This window comes from Neltuma alba, unplaced genomic scaffold (genome assembly GCF_004799145.2).
Source record: "Neltuma alba isolate B1F8T4 unplaced genomic scaffold, ASM479914v2 tig00011038_pilon, whole genome shotgun sequence".
NCBI classification, from domain to species: domain Eukaryota; kingdom Viridiplantae; phylum Streptophyta; class Magnoliopsida; order Fabales; family Fabaceae; genus Neltuma; species Neltuma alba.
In genome coordinates, this window is record NW_021635788.1 from 17,030 (window position 1) to 28,729 (window position 11,700).

Consider the following 11,700-nt stretch of genomic DNA (forward strand, 5'->3'; position numbering starts at 1 on the left):
ACATGACAAAATCACCCAATCCCTCCTCCAATCCCATTCCCTACCCCTCAATCCCTCCTACCAAACGTGGCCTAAGAATTATGTCTGAAATTTACCTTAAGTTGCTAGCTAGGAGTTTTCCCGCCATCCATTGCTCTGGTTAAGATGTATTACACCCCAATCTTACCTACTTATTACTTTACAGGGCCTTCTGTAATCTTCTCCTTTTTGTTATTATAAAACAAAATTTTTTGATATATATAGTTGTGCCAGGAAAAAAAAAAAAAAGAGTCACTACCTCTAGTTTTAATTATAAGATTTTATTTGTAAACATTATAACACCTTATTTATAGTTTATAAATAAAATCTTATAATTATGATTGGAGGTAGTATATTCACTCCTTGACCTTCATTATTTCAGATATATATAATTGTGCTACGAATGTTCCTCCAAAATTTGTTGTTGGGCTACAGAGATAGGAAACTTTGTGACGGGTCGACAGATCCAAACAAGGAACCTACACGTGGGAGGCCACTGGGACTTAAATTTGACAGCAACACATGTAATCTGTACATAGCAGACGCATGTTTTGGCCCCCTAATGGTGGGACCCAGCGGTGGTGTAGCTCAACAGCTAGCCATTTCTCCCTTCAAGTTCCTCAATGCCTTAGATGTTGATCCCCAAACTGGTGTGGTCTATTTCTCAGATACCAGCACTATCTATCAAAGAAGGTCTACTTCATGTATTAAAACTTCACACAACCCCCACATAAAACAGACGTAGATAACCATAATTATCACATCTGTATTAATATACTCTCATTTACGATCACAGCGGATGTAAAAAGTCTCTGCTGTAATAGTGTGTATATAACCACCGCTCTTTGATATAAAAGTTAGATAACTAATTTATAGGTATTAAGAAAATTAGTTGAGTCTATTAGTGTGTGTTAGTTTCCTTTAATTATCTTCTTTTAATCTTGTGCATCAGAACTATTTCATGATAAAAACCCTCTTGATATGTTGCAATCAATGAGATACTTTGAAGAAAAAAATTATAAATTTAGAGATAATTTAAGATTAAAGCAGATCCTTTATTTAGTTCATATATTTAGGTCCGGAGGTAGTGTGTGTTTACACATCAGATTTATCATGATTGTGTGTAATGAATGAAAAGCCAAATTTCCGTGTTTTTATGTGAAGGGAATGGCCAAAGATAGTGCTGACAGGAGAGAGAACCGGAAGGTTGCTGAAATATGAGCCAAGAAGCAAGAAAATGGAGGTGTTGGTACAAGGCCTAGCATTCCCAAATGGGGTGGCTTTAAGTCAGGATGGCTAATTTCTTCTGCTAGCAAAATCAAGCTCAGGCAAGATTTAGAAGGCGTGGCTTAAAGGGGCCAAGGCCCATGATTCAGAGCTTTTTGCGCAACTTAAGAGAGGCCCAGATAACATCAAGAGAAACAACATTGGAGATTATTTTTGGGTTAGACTATACAGTGGCAGAGCAACATGTAAAAACGAAGATCATGCAAGTTTGCAGAAAAAATGGTGCAAACTAGAAGACGACCCAGTGGGAGTAAAGTTTGATGGGAAGGGAAAGACTGCAAGTTTTGGATGGAAGAGGAGCTCAAGAGCTTGAATCTGTGAGTGAAGTGGTAGAACATGGAGAGAGATTATGGGCTGGGTCTGTTGTTAAAGATTATGTGGCTGAAGTTAAGTTTTGACTTTAATTATGTAATCCCAGCCTTTAATATTAGACATTTTATTTTATCACCTTACAAGAATTAAGAAAAATAATTAGAAGGGTTAAAGTACATCCAATATCCTGAAGTATTTTCTCAGATGCATCCAGTACCTCGAAGTATTTTGTGATGTATTCAACAGTCCGAAATATTTTTTAAATGCATCTAACATCTTGAAGTTTTCTTTTTTTGCCTTGATGTTGGATGCACTAAAAAAATTTTTGGGTGTTGGACGCACCTAAAAGAATACTCCAAAGTGCTGCATATACTAAAAAATACTTTAAGATACTGAACACATTTAAAGAAATATTTTAGGGCGCTGGATACATAATAAAATACTTTAGATATTGGATGTAGTGATAAAAATAGGTTAGGCTGGGTTATGTTTTAGCTAAGTAAGTCTGGGCCCACAATAGATATGTAAAGCCTGATCTTGCATATAGGCCTTTTTTTAAGGCCTGAGCCCGAGCCTTTAAAGGGCCTGACAAGGCCTGAAGCCTGTTAAAAAGTAGACCTTTAAATAGGTTTAAAAATCTATGCCTTCAAATTCATATATAACCCTTCAAACTTATTTAAAAGCCTATATTATGTCTTAAAAGTCTAGAATACATTCTCACTTGCAATATAAGAGTCTAGCAAGAAAAAGAAAAGAATGTATAGTGACAACAGTTGTCAAATCAAGTAGAAATAAGAAAAACCAATCATCTGTTGACTAGATAGATATATTTTCTCAAATTAACCAAGCACGACAACTGATATGTAAAACTGGATTTTACTTCATTGAGTTTTCTTACATAAATTGGGCAAACTCTTCTCATTGAGATTATAATATTTCATTTAGCAATCAATAAAATAAAGTTACAACAATTGTTATGCTTTGTTGGTGAAAAAAAAATTGTTATGCTTTAGCAAACAACAAAAAATTAGGGAAGAGGAAGTGAGCTAACATTGCCATATTGAGCAATTGAAAAAAAAGAGAAGCAGAAGTGAATGACTCATGGATGAAAAGGGACCGATCTTATGTAGGAATGTTATGATATGAACCTTAGGGTCAAATTAAAGTTTGTAATTTTATAAATAATTTATAAAATTGATTTATATTATATAATATATAATAACACAAATTTAATATTAAAAAAAACAAAATAAGCCAAACCTGTAAGCTTGTAGACTAGGCCTTATGAAAATAGGCCTAGCTTGTTTGCTTAAATAGGCCTAGAAATAGGCCTGAATATGAGCCTGGTTTATTCACTGAATAGGTTAAGTTGGGCTTTATGTAGGGTAGGTTGTGGGCCATTGATAAGGGCTTGGCCTCTTTCCCCTTGTAGTTGGGTGCATTTGAAAAAATATTTTGAAGTGCTAGATGCACCTTAATCCTAAATTTATTACTATTTTTCAACATTACCCTCGAATTAAGCTCAAATATATATATATATGTCTTAGTTACTTTTAACTTCTTCCTTACATAATCTCTTTACAATACATTTAATAAAGACATTTGTAAAATAAAAAAAGAATTAATGCTATTGATTTTTTACAAAGCGTTTTTTTATATATACCAAAGAAGCTTTCCAAAAGGTGTCTTATAAAATGTTTCTTTAATGGTCAATGCAGAATTTTACATGCGAAGCCTATGTTTGGATTTTTGTTGGAAGCCCCAATTCATATGAAGCGCAGACTGCGCAGTAAGCTAGGATCGAAATGGACTTTTGGTTTGATTGCGTGTTACAAGGGAAGCTGAAATTTGGTGCATTTAAAAAAAAAAAAAGCCCATTCATGCTTTTGGTGAAATTAACTAATAAAATTCAATGATGGGAATATATTACAAGCCCAATTAATATGCATTACTATTAATCTTCAATTGAGCTTTAAGAATCTTAAAAAAATAAAATAATATTTAATAGCCATATCTACAAAAGGTACATTAAATGTATGTGCTTTTCTAGTATTTATAATTTCTCCTCATAATACATTAACTCTTTTATTTTTATATTTTTAATTTTAACATTTTTTTAAATTTATCAAATTATATACATTATATATATATGTATATATAAAATAAAATTCATGTTATTCTACATCTAAAGCATTTTCTTTACTCATCCAAATAGGTTTTAATTTATCAAATTAATTTTTTTTGTTAATAAAAATCAATTCAAACATAAATCACATTTTTCTGACTAACTTTTATTTTAACTTAAGTTTGAAAAAATTAGATAAATTAAAAGTTATTTTTATTATCGCTAATTTAAACACATTGCATGAATTTGTTAAAGGTGGTCGCCGAAGATGAGCAGGAGACTCTACAATGGGATGCTCAGTTAGAAGCCTTGCTAATGCATATTCCAAGGCACGCCTTAATGGGCTTTTGCTTAGTTGGACTCTTCAATATTCCTTTTTTTTTTTTTCCTCAAATGCATTTCGGGCTTTTGATTCTAGTGCCACACTTTCTTCTTATTGGGAAAAACGAACAAATTGGACATAAACAGATTTGTTGTGCTTGGGGTCATCTTAGATGGCTCTACTTTGTGTGATTCTCAGTATAAAAAATACTTTTTTTTATTCTTAATATAGGAGTTTGTTTGATTTTTAGTTTGGTCTTAACTATAAAATCTCAATCCACTTTATCTCTTATATTTATCAATTTTTTTCTAAGATAGTCCTCATAATAATGGTAGTTTTAACCAATATATTTGATTAACAAGGATATTTTAAAAAAGACAGCACCTATTTATTACAAATAACTGTATTAACTAGTTTTTTTAATCTACTTAAATTGGTTAACTAACTCTTATATTAAAGACTGTAGGTAGTAAGATATATTCTCAAGTTGGCAATTTGCTAACCTGCACTGTTTGGCTCATGAGTTGTGATGTTCAACCCACAGCCTGTGGGCTAGTTTGTAATTATAACTCTACGTGAAATTTAATTTTATATCTAGAGAGATAAAAGGATAAACATAATTAATCTATGCTAGAGATAGATAAATAGATAATGGTGATGGCTAATCATAGCCCAATGGGTTTAATTAATTAAATAATTAGTCGAGGGGTAATTAGTAATCAATTAGGCACAACTTATTAGATCCAAAGATTGGTAAGATATATTTGTAATGACTGCCATTGTTGGCACAAAAAGAAATCACTGCTATTAGAATTGTGATTTGTGAGAATTAAATATTAAAATTTAAATTAGTCTTACTTATAGGAATATTTTCTTGTGGATTCGACCTCTAGAATACTCTATGACCCTAATGTAATTTTATTACTACAATCAACCTTGGCCACTTGCACTCTTGCAGCATGAGCCAACCAGTACTGACTATTATATGGTCGTAAAAAAAAACCACAATTTGAATTTTTTTAATTTATTATTATGACTTTAACAGTATTCATTTATATTATAATTGTCTGGGCCATTCATACACTAAGAACAATACCATTTATGTCTTGCGCTATATACTATTATTTTTAAAAAAATTCTTTAATTTTTTAATTACTCAATGTAATGCAAGATTTATTAAACTGAATTTTTAGTTAATGAGTCCATCTAGCTTGTTGAAACTTCTGAAGTAAAAAGAGAGAAATAAATAAAGTGATAGAAGCCATCTTAATCTTATTACTTATCTTATCTCTTTTATCACTTAATGGTAAGAAAATTCTGAATCGCTTGCTAGCAAGATGGATTTAATACCAATAATGACATTATTTCTCAACTTGCTGTGAAGCCAACTGACTATATTGTTGGCAACAAAAAAAAAAGGCTCTATTAAATTGGAAATACCGTGACACTACCAAGTCTATGGGAAATTAAAGCAGCGCGCAGCCAAAAATGACTAATTATTTCAATAAAACAATTATTAAGAGATAGAATGCAAAGACCATTTTGAAATGAAAATGTGTTTGAAAATCTAGACGAATTTGTGTTTTTTTTTCCCGAGTGGTTGACATTTTTATTAACTTGAAACAAAAACCTGCATTTTTTTCAGAAACAAGAAAAACCAATTATAACAAAGACCTGCATCCTTTTCAATTATTAATGTTAAACATAATATCTAATCCACTATTTTTTGTCCTTGAAATTTGGGTCTAAAGAGCTGTGTTTTGAGGATTTGTTCCTTTTTCCTCTTCTGTTATCCATACACAATCTAGTTGGATGTCATCTGATGAGTCCACGTCACTACTTTAATATTGTTTATGACACTTCTAGTTGATTTCAAACTGTTATACCTTCGAGGACTACCGTTTTAAGACATACTAAATTTTAGACACCAAAACTATCGGTTTAAAATTTGAGGAATTAAAACCAAAATAGACTCAAATTTTAAGGACAAAAAATTATATTAATCAATTTTTTCCTTCTCAATTTATTGGAACTTTGTAGATGTTGTTGCTCCTTAGTATTATTTTTCCTTTTACTAAAAAAATAGAAGTAGTTAAATTAATGCAAAATCCTATGTTTCAAACTTCTAAAAGTAAATTAGTTTACATTAATTTAAAATTTCCGTACTAAGTTATGCTTGTTAAGATATTTTATGAAAATTATTTTGATTCTTATCAAATCATAAAACATAATTTATTTTTTTATAATATCCTTGTACGTCTAATATATTTATTATCAACATTTCCGCTGATCATCATCAATTATATCTGAATATTTTTAGAAATTATTTAAACTAATTTTTAAAAATTTTAAAACTATAATTTTTTTCATTATATTATATATCATTGGATGAACTTCTTTAAGTAGATCTTAAACTTTATATTATATTTTTTGTTAAGTTTAAAATTACATATCAAATGTTACGTTTTTTTAAAAAAATGATACGACCTATAATAAAAATATAAAAATATTGGGGATTTTTACCAAAATACTATGAACAATGAAATAAAATACCAAAATGCTACTGTGCGGAACGATATTACCAAAATGCTACACTTGAAATTCATCACCAGGAGATGAGTTTATAAATTTCATCTTGCCCAGAACGAGTTCTTAAATAAAGTGGGAAAATTTACAAATTCATTTGGTAGAGATGAATTTGTAAAGTTTATCTTTGAGTGATGAACTTCAGAAAAAGTACTTTTGTCCTTTTCTTCCCATTTCCATGCGTATGAGCATCGTCTCCCCGTACGAATCTCTTAGAACCACTTTTGTCTAAGTCAAAAAAGCAACTGAACTCTTTGCATGCGTCTGAAGCTGGGAAGAATATCAAGTCATCTCATCTCTCTTGCCCGTGAAGCTACAGTAGTATCGTGGCTTGCTATATATTTTGCATCTCCTCTTACGCCCATGAATGCGTCTAAATCATCCGAGCTTTACTTATACATTTTGCATCTCCTCTTATGCTAGTAGCCCATGAATGCGTCTGAGTCCTCCGCATGTTGAGCTTGTGTTCCCACTTCATGTATTCAGACTTCTCTCTTCTCTCTCATCATCTTACTCTCTCGTTTTATTAGTTGCTTCAGCCTCCTCTATTCTTTTGCTGTCTTGTTTCTCTACTCTTACTTCTAAACATTCGACGCATACTTTTACTATTGCTGAGGGTATGTTATTTCTCTTATGTATTTTTTATTTTTTCATTATCATATTTAATTTGATTTTCTTCTTTATTTTTTTATTTGATAAACTATTATTTTAAATCTCCAGGTGCTAAGTGGTGGGTTGAACAATTTCAAAAATCTATACTCTTAGGTGCCTCTTATTTTGCCGGTAAGAATCCTCTATTGTAAGGCACTTTTAGTATATTTCACATAGATTAAAAAACCGTTAAAATAATTTCATATCCACTATCTCATAATTTGATTATAAAAGTAACACTAATCAAACACAAAAATGTATATTTTCATCAAGTATTTTTTTTTCAAGAGTCAGATCTGTTATGCATGAAGTGAACTAATGGCATAGGAAAAAAAGAGAGTAGAAGAGGTGAATGACAAAAAGAATGAGTAGGGGAGAGTGGAAAAGATGAATAGAGAGAGGGAGAGAGAGGGAAGAAGAAGTGGAACATGCGGGAATAATAGCATAAGAAGAAGACAAAATTGAAGGACATTTAACACTAGATAAAGGAGTGAAGAAAATATACCAACTGTGCAAATAACTTAATAAGGATAATTATGTCTGTTTGTATTAAAAATTATATCAATTACCTTATATATAGGATCAAAATTTACACTCTCTTTGTCTTATAAATAAAACTAGAGGAGTATCTTTTAAGTATATGATTTCTTTTCAAATGAATATATAAGAAAAAAATTCATAGCTTTAACTTTTTTTCCCATATTATTCCTTATTTGCTATCAATTTTCATAATTTTTTTGTGTTTTACTCGATCGTGTGTATTAAAGTAACTAAAAATTAAAAATTATTAAAATAAATGAAAAATTTTAGATATAAACATAAATCTGAATAATTTTATTCATTTAATTATTTATTGTTTTAAAAAACCGAGGTTAAGAAAAATAATTATAAAAATTTAAATTGTATTTAATGAAATCAAGTAAAATATGTTTATTTACATTTAAACATATTTATAAAATATATATGGGGTAAAACAATTTATAAAATTAAAAGTAACAAAAGAAATGTTTGAAAAAAAGAGAAAATTTCAATTGGAATAGAATAAAGACAGATAAAATTTAACTATTTGCTAAGGGTGTTCATGTAGATGAATAATTTCATTTTATTGTGTTTAAATATGTAAGATATTTTAGCTTAATAATAAATTATTTTGATTTGATTTCAATAAATTTTGTTATAAATATTGATAAGAAAAAGATTATAAATTTTTTTAGTACAAATTAAGGAGATTATAAAAAAGATCTATTCAATGGAAGCATGATAAGAAAAAATGTAGAGATTTAGTTAAGGGTACTTTAATATTTTTAAATTTATATTTTAGTATTTGGTCCTTATAAGTAATTATAATTTTTAAGATCCTTCTCAATAAATATTATTTTTCTAGGTCCTTCCCCCTAATTTTTTCTTAAAATAATATAATTTTTACCTATTTAGAAAATATTTTGGATAAAATAATGAGAATAAAATATAATATAAAAGTAAATTTTTATTAATAAGAAAATAGGTGGCAATATTGTGTTAAACTTTTTTCATTAATAAAAATGAATATCATAAAAAATTTAATTTTTAAGAATCTATAGTATACATAGATTTGATATTACTTTTAAAACTATTAGAAATTTAATTAAAAGGTACGGAATGAATCAAAATAGAATTATAATACATACATATATATATATATATATATATGAATAATTTTTTTAGCACTAGACTTAAACCTATGCGAACTATGCATGAGAAACCATGATTTGTGAGTCTTTCTATTTTCAAAGTTTTGTCTTCTCCTAGTTGTACTTAATTAATGATTATAATGCAATATTTAGGAAATAGAATGGATCATGGAAAGGAGTTCGTATGTATATTTGCAAATGAACGAATTTATAATGGCCAAGCCGGTACAACATTTGAGTCCAACAGCGTGAAATAATCAAAGTTGATGAAAATATTACATTGGACAAATTGAAGCAAGTTATTGGACAAAAGTTACGACTTCCTCCTAATCAAATGGTGACAAATCTAGTATATAGATATCCTAAATGCATAAATCCACCACAATACCAAGCATGCAATTTGGAGGATGATGCAGATATAAAAGAAATGTGGCAAGTCAGAAGAAGATTTTCAACTTAATTGACATGTGCAGAATTGTATGCCAACATATGTAATTTTTCAGATTATGGTAATGTAGAATCACAACCAATGGATGATTGTGTAGGAAATACACTCCCGTTAAGTAGTAATGAGGTGAACATTATGGAACAAGGGTCCATGTTCAGCAATGACATGAAAAATTTTCAACCATTTGAACCTCCCGTAGATGGTGGCAACAATGGACCATCATGCTCTCTTCCTCAAATAGAAGACATTGTGGATGAATTTGAGGATGAAGATGAATATGATTCATATTTAGATGCTAGTAGTGGGAGTGATAATGATGACAACGATAATGAATATGATGATATGAATGAGCAGAACGAGCTTGCAACTGCTTTCTTATCACAAATTCACGTCGAGTCAGCTAGAGCTCTTGAGTTTAGTGAATTAGATAATATTCTAGATGTTGGGGATAATGAAGAATTATATATTGGAAAAACATTTAGCAATGTCCGTGTTCTAAGACGTGCAGTGAATTTATACTCTATTCGAGTTCATCATACATTTAGGGTTCACTATTCATGTAAAAAATATGAAGAATATTGTTGTATTAACACTACAAGAAAATGTAGAATTAGCAGCGGAACATTTCTAGCGGTTCAGCAAAACCGCTAGAAATTCTAACATTTCTAGCGGTTTTTAGAAAAACCGCTGCAAATTACAGACGGTTTGACCATTGCCCATACATTTCTAGCGGTTACCACCTAACCGCTAGAAATTTAGAGCTAGAAAATTTCCCGGGTTTTGGCGGGAACTTGGTGCCAAATTTGTAGCGTTTATTTTCTAGCTGTTCAGGCCAATAAACCGCTAGACACTGAAAATTTCTAGCGGTTGATGCATGAACCGCTAGAAATATTTTTAATTCCTCGAGGAGTTTAGAAATTTCTAGCGGTTCGGGTAAAAACCGCTAGAAATTTCTAGCGGTTTTTACCCGAACCGCTAGAAATATCTACCGATTCCCGAGGACTTGTGACCGTTTGGAATTTCTAGCGGTTCTGTACAAAACCGCTAGAAATTTCTATCGGTTTTGAACAGAACCGCTAGAAATTCTCGGTCTATATAAACCCCCCCCACTTTCACTTCTTCAATTGTTCTGGAAGCGAAGTTCTGCTGAATTTTCTCCACAAACATATTCGAGTTCTGATTCAGTTGCAGATCTTTATTTTCAGGTAAAAATAGTAATTTATTGATAAATAATTTTTATTTTATGTTTTATTTTATTTAATTTATTATGTTGTAGCTTATAAATAATTTTTCTTTTTATTTTATTTATAAATAATTACTATTTGTTGTTATTAGGATGACTCGTCGGCACGGGAAAGACCCAGTTGATCCTGAGAGAGCTGGACCCAGTGAGGTTCATCATGATGCTGGTGAGCCATTCCCCAGCATTCATGACTACGATCTCAGCGAGGAGGATATCCTCAGTTTTATGGAGCAGGATGATGTTGAGCGGACTGAGGAGGCTCATTTTACTGGGGATGAGCAACCCCATGCTGATGCTGATGCTGCTGACGAGGAGGAGGAGGAGGAGCAGGATCAGGGGAATGAGTATCCCCAGGCTGTGCAGCGCCCTGCTCCGAGACGTCAGGCTGGTTATGAGGTGGAATTTGTCAGTAAGTATTTATTTAACTTTTTAAAATTTTGATCAGTATTTAATTTATATAGAAATTGTATTAATTTATTGATATATAATTTACTTCTTAATTAAATTTTGCAGACACTGAGGGGAACAGGTCCTATCGGAGGCTGACAGCCAGAGAGCTGTCTATGATGACGAGCGAACGAGTGGTTGTGCCGCTCAATGAGTTGGGCCAACCGACGAAGAAAGGTGGCCAGTTGTACAACAAGTACGTGCGCCTCCTTGGTCAGTAGTGGACACTGTTCCCCATCTACGTGCAGGACTGGAAGAAGATCACCTCAGACAAGAAGCAGCAAGGCTGGGAAATGATGAAGGTAATATAAAATTGTTATTTATAATTTTTTTTAATTTAAATAAATGATTATATATTTTGTTTTCAAATAATTTAATTGTTTGATTATAATTTTTTATTTATTTAATTTGTTTGTTATTTATAATATTTTTAAAAGTAGTTAAATGAATATATATATTTTTATTTAAATTATTTAAAAGTAGTTAAATGAAAAAAATTTGTTATTGATTTCATTAATTTATTACTTATAATAATTTTAAATTTAGTTGAGTAAAAATATTTTTTCATTTAAATTACTTAATTGTTTAATT

At 30.6% G+C, this 11,700-nt stretch overlaps 1 pseudogene; it reads left to right on the plus strand.

Annotated features, from left to right (window-relative positions):
* The first annotated feature begins 421 nt into the window (after positions 1 to 421).
* Positions 422 to 1,703, plus strand: LOC114760903 (protein STRICTOSIDINE SYNTHASE-LIKE 10-like; annotated as a pseudogene).
* Positions 1,704 to 11,700: the final 9,997 nt, after the last annotated feature.